Consider the following 12,104-nt stretch of genomic DNA (forward strand, 5'->3'; position numbering starts at 1 on the left):
ATTCGATACAGCATACCAAAGTCTAAATTAGATTGGGATCCCTAGATTTGAGATAAGATAAGATTAGATCACGAGTCATTGATTCATGTAGTCAGATTAGATACATGCTTCGATGTTTGTTTATGCTTTTATATATGTTTTATATTATTGCATTTAATACATTGTTTATACTGGGATATTTATATCTCACCGGAGTTATCCGGCTGTTGTCTTGTTTGTATGTGTGCATGACAACAGGTGGGATAGGTACAGGGTCACAGAGATGAAGACAGACTGAGATTAGAGTGGTGATACCGGACTTGGACTAGAGCTAGGGTTTAAACACTTGATTGTAGTTGTTGAACCTGAGCATGTATGATTGTATATTTTATCAGAGTGATACTTTTATACTGATATGTATAGTAGCTTGATTCCATTACCTTCCGCATTTTAAAAAAAAAATTTAGACCCTGTTTATTATAATTGATTTAGTCCCAATGACGATTAAGAACATGATTAGCGTCCGGGTCCCCACAACAGGTATCGAATATGGCGCGGTATGAGCCTCTGTCAAGACGTCTCGCCGAATATCATCACCAGCGGGGACACAAATACGGCCTCTGAAAGTCACCAAACCATCTCCATTCACTCCAAACTCTGAGTTACCTCTCTCCTCTGCTCTAGCTCTCATCTCTGTCAACTGAACATCAATGGCCTGCCCTCCACGGATCCTGTCCGTCAAAGTAGCCCGAATAACCAACGCTGAAAAACGAGCAATGGTTCCAGGGACTACCAAAGAAATCTCCTCTCGCTGCAAGTCCAACAACAACGGCTTCTGAATCATCGAACTCAAGGAAGAACTCGATTTACGGCTCAAAGCGTCTGCTACAACATTCGCTTTCCCTGGGTCGTAACTGATATTCACATCATAGTCTTTGACAAGCTCTAACCACCTCCTCTGCCGCATGTTGAGCTCCTTCTGAGAGAACAAATACTTCAAACTCTTGTGGTCTGTGAAAATTTCACACTTTTCGCCATACAAATAATGTCTCCAAATCTTCAAAGCGAAAACCACAGCTGCTAGCTCCAAATCATGCGTCGGATAATTCTTCTCATAGTCTTTCAACTGGCGAGAAGCATAGGCTATGACCTTACCACGCTGCATCAACACTGCACCAAGACCCTTCTTCGATGCATCGGTCTACACAACAAAATCCTCTGAACCACTAGGCAATGAAAGAACAGGAGCTGTCGTCAACTTCTCCTTCAACTCTTGGAATGCACTCTGGCAATCATTGGACCACTCGAACTTCACAGTCTTCCTCGTCAGATTGGTTAATGGCAGGGCAATCTTAGAAAAATCTGAGATGAAACGACGATAATAACCTGCCAACCCAAGAAAACTGCGTACCTCTGGTACAGTAGTAGGAATAGGTCACTTCTGAATCGCCTCTATCTTTGCTGGATCAACAACTATACCATCCTTCGATACAACATGGCCTAGAAAAGAAATCTGCTCCAACCAGAACTCACACTTCTTCAACTTGGAATATAGCCTCTTCTCTCTCAACAATTGAAGAACCACTCTAAGATGCTCTGCATGAAGCTCTCTGGTCTTGGAATAGATCAAGATGTCGTCGATGAAAACAATGACGAAGCTATCCAAAAACGGCTTGAACACACGGTTCATCAGATCCATGAAAACCGAAGGATCATTGGTCAGACCAAAAGACATTACAAGAAACTCATAATGACCGTACCTGGTACGGAACGCCGTCTTAGGGATATCAGACTCCCTAACCTTCAACTGATAGTAGCTAGATCGAAGATCAATATTCGAAAATACAGTAGCACCTTGCAGCTGATCAAACAAATCATCTATCCGTGGCAACGGATACTGATTCTTGATAGTCACTTTGTTGATCTCTCTGTAGTCAATACACAGCCGCAACGACCCATCTTTGTTCTTGACAAAAAGAACCAGAGCTCCCCAAGGCGAAGAACTCGGTCGAATAAAACCCTTGTCTAAAAGATCCTGCAACTGCGTCTTCAACTCCTTCATCTCGGTAGGAGCCATCCTATACGGAGCCTTAGAAATAGGAACCGTACCTGGAGCTAGATCAATCACAAACTCAACATCCCTGTCTGACGGCAAACCCGGCACATCATCCTCAAACACATCAGCAAACTCCCTCACAACATCGATATCATCTATATTCAACTTAATCATTCTATCCACATCCACAATCGAAGCCAGAAATACATCACAACCTCTACACAGCAACTTCTCAGCCTCAAGACAAGAAATAAAAGGAAGGACCAGCGAAGTACCTGCACTGGCGAGCATACCTTCTCTATTGCCATCATCTGCAAATGACACCGTCTTAGCAACGCAATCAATCATTGCACGATAAGTTGATAGCCAATCCATGCCAAGAATATCATCAAATGCAACCATAGGGATAACAATCAAATCAGCAAAGACCACTCGCTCATCAATACAAATAGAGCACGCATACACAATCGACGTCGGGCACAACACATCCCCCAAAGGCAAAACGACATTAAACTGGAGGGGAAGAACAGAAGGAACTATATCCAACGATCTCAAAAACAATTCAGACATAAAAGAATGAGTAGCACCAGTATCAATCAAAGTCGTAGCTACTCTGCCTGAAATTAAAATAGTGCTAGAGATCACAGAAGAATTATGGTTTATACCTTCCTTGGTCATCGTAAAGATAAGACCCTGCACTTTATCCTTGCTCGCTCCCCTTGGACAATCTTTAGCAATATGGCCTGCAGTGCCACAACGATAACAAATATGAGTGCCAAATCTGCACTCTCCTCGATGATGTCTGCTGCATTTAGGACACAACGGCTTCTCAGGATCAACTGGAACTGGCGGTGGTCTAGGACTCGATTCCATCTTGCCCTTCCCTTTGAAACGATCCTTGCCTCTTTGATTCGAGCCCTGGCCTCTCTGAGCAATAGCTTGATGCCTCTCCTGCCTCTCTCTGGCGATATCCTTCTCGTCTTGTTCGGCCAATAACGCCTTTGACACAATCTCTTTGAATGTCACGGCCTTGGACATGTTGATATCCCTTCTGATCTCTGCTCTAAGGCCTCGAATGAAATGAGCACCTTTGTCCTTGTCGTTTGAAGCAATATACGGAGCAAACAGGCAACCCTCCTCGAACTTGAGAATGTACTCATCAACGTTCATGCCTCCCTGTCGAAGCTCCAGAAACTCAGTCACCTTCCTAGCTCGAAGTGCGTCAGGAAAGTACTTGTCATAGAATAGGTCTGTGAACTCTTGCCACTTCAAAGCTGAAACATCGACACCAACCTTAGTGGCATTCCACCAGATACGTGCAGCCTTTACCAACATGAATACTGCACAGCTGATCCTGTCTTTATCTTCATACTGGAGATGGTCGAAGATTGCTTCAAGCGCTTTGACCCACTCGACAGCCACTAACGGATCAGTGCTACCTGCGAATTCCGGTGGATCCATTCTCTTAAAAGCAGAAAAGACGGCATCAGTGCTAACTGCCTGAGCTACTTGGCCTCTCACTTGACCTCTACCATGTCCTGTTCCTTGCAACCGAAGCAGCTGCTGAATCTGCTCGCTATGGACTTTGGCCTGCTCTTTAAGCAACTTGCCGAACTCGTCGACAACTCTCGAGGAAGAACTATCCTCACCCTTTGAAGCCTTACGCTTAGGAGGCATACTCTACAATGTGCTCTCAAAAGACATATCAATAGATAACAAGGAATAGATGCAAAAGAAAACATACCCGGACGGTTGAAAGTAGACGAAGTCATATGCATTGGTCCGAAGACCGGTGCTCTGATACCACTAAATGCGACACCTCGACCCGTTTACAATAAAATACAGCGGAATATAAAATTTTCTTTCAAATGGAAGGAGTTTCAAAATACATTACCATAAAATGTTTAAAGGTAAATACATGATCATTCAAATGATATAACAAAAATACAAAATATCATTCCTATGATCATGTCCAAAATGCTATCAAAATCATCTTCCTTCCAACTTGGTATGCATATTACTCCGGGCCACAATCAACGTCCTGGTCCGTCGCTCTTATCTGCATCACATGAAATAACTGAAATGAGTATAAAACTCAGCAAGTGGAACTCTTACATAGCAATGATACATAGTATACTCTGTAAAACATGGCTTTGAAAAACATTAAATACCATCAACTTTGAAACATGAATATCATAGCAATAGCATAACAATGAGATGGTATTTCTCTTTACTATGGTGGATTGATATCAATAGTAACTCTGTCTGTGGTGCTCGTATCCCATCGATATAAATCGACAACTCTGAGGGATATAAGCCTATGGTCGTTGATCAACTAATTGCATGCAATCTCTGACTATGTATCTATCAATCCATAAAACATTTAAACTCTTTCTTTGGGACATTTCATCAAACACTTTAATATTCTTTCTCTTTTGTATTCCCTTCTCATAGTTGAGACATCAATTGCCTCCACAATATACAACAAAGGTATCAATACATAATAGTGAATCAAATGAAGGGAATAACATTATAAAACCTTTGAAACACAATACATATATAATCATGTGAGCACAAGGGATGAAATTCCACTTACAAACCACTAGAACACCTTCACTAATCACTTGGTTGAAATCCTACAACAATAATCCATAAATAAAACCATCAACATCTTAATAACCAAACACCCAAGCCAATTAATCCATAAAACCAACATAAACAACAAACCCATATCATCTCTCCTCCAAAACCAAGAAATAACTATACCAAAAGCTTACCTTAGCTTCTTAGAGCAACCAAGAACCTCGATCTCAACTCGAAAATCCAACTAGAAGCTTGAATCAAAGATAGGAAGCGAAAGAAAATGAAGAAACCCTAATCTCTAGAGAGAAAAGTCGAAAAGAAAGGGGAAGAAATGAGTAAAGTGAAGCCAACCACTCCAATAAAGCACTTAAAATCTCGACCATGCCTCAATAATGCACCACCGCAGGTGCGCTCCACCATGCACCACGGGTGCGCCATGCTCATGGCAACCACACAAAAATCCTGAACTCGACGACCGCAGGTGCGGTCCTAACACCACCGCGGGTGCGGTGCCATCACCACGGGTGCGGTACTAATACACCGTGGGTGTGGTGAAGCTACGGGAAAAACACCAATTTCCAAGAATTACGACCGCGGGTGCGGTCCTGCACTGAGCGCGGGTGCGGTCTGGTCACGGCCAAGACAAAATATAAAGCAACTAAAATCGATCCGAAACACTGGTACAAAACAACCAACACCAACTAACAACATCAACCATGCCACAAAAGAATAATACCAACTATACTATAACCCATAAACACAACTGTAAACATCTAAATCACATAACCCAATAAACATACAAAACTTAAACCGTACCGTACACCAGGCTCGGCTATTACACAAACAATGGCTGACAACAGAGATAACGAAAATCCACGCCCTACAAGACCCATCAGAGATCATTTTAGTCCGGTACTAAATGCTCATTATTCGGGCATAGCACGAGGGATTATTAATGCAAACAACTTTGAGCTCAAGCCCGCATTGGTAAACATGGTTCAACATAACCAATTTGGGGGAGCTGCAACTGCAGATCCTCATCTACATCTCAGAACATTCCTTGAAATCACTGACTCGGTAAAGATAAATGGTGTCCCTGATGATATAATTCGATTGCACTTATGTCGGGACCCAGACGCTAATCAAGTTCTTAATCATCATTGGGACAATTTAATCAATTACAGTAAGCAGGGTTTATTTTTTTTTATACAAATATCAAATGCGGAACGTAATGGAATTCATTCGATTATATACATCAAAAGCAAAGTACAAGTCTTATACTATATACAATCAATCCAAAATAAGGTTTAACGACTACATATCAAGTGTTCAATCCTATCTCTAATCCAGGCCCATAGTCTCCACTCTAATCACCATATCTCTTTATCTCCTCGACCCTGAACCTGTCCCCACCTGTTGCCATGCACACATACAAACACAAAAACAGCCAGATAACTCCGGTGAGAAATACATCCCAGTATAAATCAATGAACATGCAATCAAATATTCAATAAAAAGCATGAAACAAATATCAGTCATATGTATCAAAATCTGAAAACATAATCAATATAAAACTGTCAATTAGACTCGTGACTCCACGTCTCAGACTAGACTCAATCCTAGTCTAGGGATCCCCATTTCCAGACGTTGGCATCCCATATCGAATATCAGTAATAGAAGAAATTCTAATTCTGTTCATCATTGATATAACCAAACACCCGGTGTCCTGACCTATCCGTCACAGAATTTGGCACTTTCGTCAAACCACTATCTTGTGACAATGTGCAATGTGCCAGTGACGATTCCATCACTATCTGGCTCCTATATCACAAGATCACTAGTCTAATACTCGTCTAATACATGGTTTCTATAAATCAATAGAACAAGCATATCAATTCAAATCAATGTACACAATAACAATAAGTATGTGATTTAGGGAACTCAAGTATATCATACTCGAGTCGTTCTCCCGGTACCACATTGACTTATATCTTTCTTTTATTGCAGTTCTGACATCGTTCCTGTCGGGAATTCCAAGTCTGTCAATATTCAATCTGGTAATGACAATATCAATTAGTATAATATCAATATACTGCGTCAATCAGTACCAATTCTGATCAATCTGGATTTAACTCAAAATCAATGGCATAAGGCATAGTCTCGATATTCCCGTCAACACAAAATCAATAGCCATTATTTACAATCCATAACCAATATCTAATAAAATCTGTAATCAATCAACAATCCAAATCTGTCCAATATCAATCAATATAATCTGAAAAATCGTAGAAATTCCATAATCAAATTGTTTCTTAATATGACCTCAACTCGCGCATGTGCGCGAGACATACTGGTCTTTGCGTTTCACTTCTCGGCAGCTCGTGCAAATGCGCGCACCCTCGTCGTGCATATGCGCGATGTTCTCTAGACTTGGCACTTTCCTTCCGCACATTTCGCGCATCAGTGCCGCGCATATGCGCGAGGGGTACTGTTCCTCGTACACATTCCATGTATTTTCTCGTCTTTCTCGTGTCCGATCCTTTTCGTCCATAATTGCAGCAAATTATAATTCAATAATCGCAAATTATCAAATAAATTCCTGGGCATTTCATTTCTCCCCCTCTAAGATACGATTTCGTCCTCGAAATCACAGGCAATCAATCATATCAATAAGGAGTATAAAACAAAATACTGAATAGAAAACTCACATCAATGAAATAACTCGGGAAATCTCTGTCTCATATCTGACTCAGTCTCCCAAGTCGCTTCTTCGATGCCATGATGACTCCACTGAACTTTTACAAGCGGAATAGTCTTCGTTCTAAGTTGCTTTTCCTTCCGTTCAAGAATCTGAATTCGCTTTTCGTAGTAGCTCAATGTGATAGGATCGGTTATCAAACTAAGAGTGTTTAGAAGGGGGGGGGGGGAGTTGAATAAACACTCACACTAAAAATTGTTCTTTAAGAATATTTGAGTTCAGTTTAGTGACAAACTGAAACTCGGAATCTTGTTGGTCCATAACAATCAGTTAAACTGGAGTAGTTGCGGAAAGAAACTGACTGAAAGATAGAATACAAAACTGAAAGAAATATGCAAGAGTTGTTTCTGGATATTCGGAGAATTTAATACTCCTACGTCACCCCTTCTATCACAAGGATATGATATTTACTAAAAGACTTTGATCAAGTACAACACTTGTACAGACCCACTTAAGTTTGGACTTACAACTGCCAAAACTGAAACTCTTAGATATACACAGTGTTTTCAGTACGTAACTGATATTAGCACAATTGAATCTAACAACTTTTAGAGAGTGATAATAAGCTCAGATTGTAGCCTTGATTGCTACGAGTAATTCAAATGAGAGTGAGCTAAGATTTTGACAGAGTAACAACAAGCTTAAGATTGAATGATTGTCTCTGAATTTTATCTGCTGTTCTTTAGTTATATTTATACTTCTTTTTCAACGGTAACTTTGATATGCATTTGAATTCTAGTATCCGTTGATTGCCACTTCATCATTACTTGGGCAATGTTCTCTTTATTGATTGTGATACGGCGTTAAAAGGAGCATTCTTCTGAGTCAACTGAGTAATCGGCTTGACAATGTTGGAAAAATCTTTAATAAATCAACGGTAATATCCTGCCAAACCCATAAAACTGCGAATCTCGGGCACTGATGTCGGTCTCGGCCAAGAAATCACTGCCTCAACCTGATAGGGATCGATTTTATGGTGTTCAAATGCGCAACGGAAGTTCAAAATTATTTTCTAAACATGAAAACCGAAATTTTTGAGTAAAATCTTCAAAAATTCTAACACCATGTACTAGTGTGCAACATATACAAAATCACCTTTGTCATACATAGGGTGTTAAGAAATTATACCTATCAACCTCTTGAGGTTGATGATGGCTCCAACCAAGTTATAAACAATCTTGGCTCTTGAATGGAAGACAAATCTACAAGCCTCCTTCTATCCTTCAAAATCAAGCCCACCACCAACTAGGAAGATCCACCTTACACTTGCACTAGAAAATGTAAGGCATTTTCTTTGAGAAGTTTGCTATCAATTCATCAAAATGAATAAGGAAAAAATTTTAAGAAAAAGAAGGAGAAAATTCGGCCAAAGGGAAGGAGAAGAGAGAGGGAGAAGAGTTTTCTTGGTGCTTGAAAAAGTGAAGTCTAGCATGTGCATGCCATGCCTTGTTTGTTACAAAAGTTGTCTCCAACCTTTCACCTTCCCATGCATGCTTTTGAGTGGTATTCTAACCATTACAAAAGGCCCATGGACTTTTATTTAAATTGTCTCAAACATATTTGAGCCCAATCAAATCTTACTTGAATTACTCAAGTCCACTAGTTAAATAATTATTTCCAATTGGGCTTTACAAGAGCCAATGTTATTTAATTAATTCAACACTTGAAATAATTTAATTATTTGAACTCTACTTGGCCCACTAGTGTTTAGTTAATTAAACACTTGAATTAATTTAATTTAGTCCATAATAATGTTTATGAAAATCACAATTTTCAAATACATTATTCACTTGGCCTATTTTTAATTTAGGAACACATTCATAAATTAAAAGTTACATTTCTCTCATAGAAGTCTTAATTCTATTTTTCTTTATGCTTATAAACTCATTTATAAGTCGTTCAACACATTGAACAATTTTAACTTCTCAACGGGATCTAGATAGCTAGTAATTGTGTGGCCCTCAATGGTTCATTGATACAACTAGCCGTGGGTTCACATCTCCATGTGATTCGGACTAAACATGTCCTTATACGAGCATACCCCAATTGCTCCATTCTTACTTATCAACTCTTTGGTAACAAGAACGTCAGAACTCTAGTCTGATAGTACCCAACCAATCATGTTAAACGCCTAGCAGCATCGCTTACATGATTCCCTAGGTATCAAATGATAGTGCCTGCAAGAACCATTCAATTATGGTTAGCGTACAGTACGGTCCCTTCAACTCATATATCCCGACCGATTCGACAACCATTGGTTTATCGAGAGTTGTCAATGAATCGATACAATGTGTGATGTCGTAGTTGCATCGATGGTGTAATCTATGAAACCCCTTTCATAATTAACACCATAATCTGATCAGAGAATTCAACCTACATACACAGGAGAACACATAGGATATCCATACCCGAAGGTAAGCGGTGAATCCCCGACTACAATGCGTAGACTCCTATATGTTTCGACAAAACACCCAACCTTGCCACCTGATGACCCCTTGAGAGTCGTTAAACAAGTCAAAGTGTAATGCTAGCACATAGAGTATTAATGTTGTCCCGGGTCATAAGGACTAATGGTGTACAACCATAAACTACGACGTTTCCACTCGATAAGTGAGAACCACTTGGAGAGCCCTTTATGGAGGGTTGTTCAGTGCACTCTACCAGGAGCACCTATTTGCATGCTCGGACATCACAATGTCCCCTACCAAGGAAACATGGTACTCACATCGCAGATACTAGTCTCAAACTCGAGCGGCCTATATACTTCTTAGCGGCGGCTGAATCGACTAGAAACTGTTTAGAATATACAATATTCCAAATATGAGTTTCATGATACTCATCATATGAGCATCTCATATTCTTTCTACTATTTGTATATTCAAGGGCTTTATCTATGCAACTAGCATGGGTATACAGATAAAGATGTGCCAAAATAATAATTTCAAATATTATTAAAATAAAGATTGCTTATACATAGAGTTTCATTGTGAACACTCGGCCAACACTTGCCTCGAAGTGCACCTACTCTAACAATCTCCCACTTGCACTAGAGCCAACTACCCATGTGCTTTAAACCGATGAATTCGCAATGCATCTCGAATAATGGTCCAGGTAAAGGCTTAGCTAGTGGATCAGCAACATTATCTGCGGAGCCGACTATGTCAATCGAGACTTCTCCTCTTACCACAATCTCTCAGAGGATGTGGTACTTTTTCAATACGTGTTTGGATTTCTGATGAGACCTTGGCTCCTTTGCTTGAGCTATAGCTCCCGTGTTTTCACAAAACACCGGGATATGAGAAACTCCATTAGGAATGACGCCCAATTCTTGGACAAAATTCCTTATCCAAACAGCCTCCTTTGCTGCATCTGATGCAGCAATGTATTCGGCCTCTGTGCTGGAATCCGCAGTATTGTCTTGCTTGGAACTCTTCCAAGAGACAGCAGCACCATTGAGCATGAATACAAACCAGAGGTTGAATTCGAGTCATCAATATCGGTTTGGAAGCTAGAGTCGGTATAGCCTTCCAATTTCAGTTTTCCACCCCATAGACCAAGAACAATTTATTGGTCCTTCTCAACTACTTGAGGATGTCTTTCACAGCTTTCCAGTGTGGAAGACCAGGGTTCGATTGATATCTACTCACTACACTTAGTGCGAAAGCCACGTCAGGACGTGTAGATATCATCCCATACATGATGCTACCAACTGCAGATGCATAAGGAATGCTTGTCATCGCCGCTATCTCTGCATCAGTCTTGGGAGACATAGACTTGGATAGGGACATGCCATGACACATTGGTAGATGTCCTCTCTTGGACTCATCCATCGAGAACCGCTTCACGATGGTATCAATGTATGTGGACTGGGTGAGACCAAGCAATCTTCTTGATTTATCTCTATAGATCTGTATTCCCAATACAAAAGATGCTTAACCCAAGTCCTATATCGAGAACTTACTTGCTAACCATATTTTAGTTTATTGCAACATTCCTACATCATTCCCAATGAGTAGAATTTCATCAACATAAAACACCAGGAATGTCACAACACTCCCAGTGACCTTCTTATACACACAGGGTTCCTTAGGATTCTTAGCAAAACCAAACTCTTTGATTGTACTGTCGAATCTGAGGTTGCAACTCCTAGATGCCTGTTTTAGACCATAAACAGATCTCTGAAGTTTGCATACCATATGCTCACTTCCGATAGATGTAAACCCTTCAGGTTGAGACATGTAAATCTCTTCCTTAATATCCCCATTAAGAAAGGCTGTCTTGACATCTATCTGCCATATCTCATAGTCATACCATGCAGCTATGGCTAGCAAAATCCTTATGGACTTGAACATTGCAACTGGAGAAAAGGTTTCCTCAAAGTCAACTCCTTGTCTTTGATTATATCCTTTTGCCACCAATCGCGCCTTGAAGGTCAATACCTTCCCATCCGCCCCAAGTTTCCTCTTGTAAATCCATTTACACCCTATGGGAACAATTCCCTCAGGTGGATCCACGAGATTCCACACTTGGTTCGAATGTATGGAATTCATCTCAGATTCCATCGCTTCAAGCCACTTGGATGAATCGACATCAGATAATGCTTCCTTGAAGGTCCTTGGATCACATCCATGGTTAGCCTCATCATGGCCCTCTTCAAGAAGCAGACCATACCTCATAGGTGGTCTCTAGACTTTCTCGGATCTTCTAGGAGCTTGTATGTAAGGCTCG

The sequence above is a fragment of the Primulina eburnea genome, chromosome 4 (genome assembly GCF_022965805.1).
Source record: "Primulina eburnea isolate SZY01 chromosome 4, ASM2296580v1, whole genome shotgun sequence".
Lineage (NCBI taxonomy): Eukaryota > Viridiplantae > Streptophyta > Magnoliopsida > Lamiales > Gesneriaceae > Primulina > Primulina eburnea.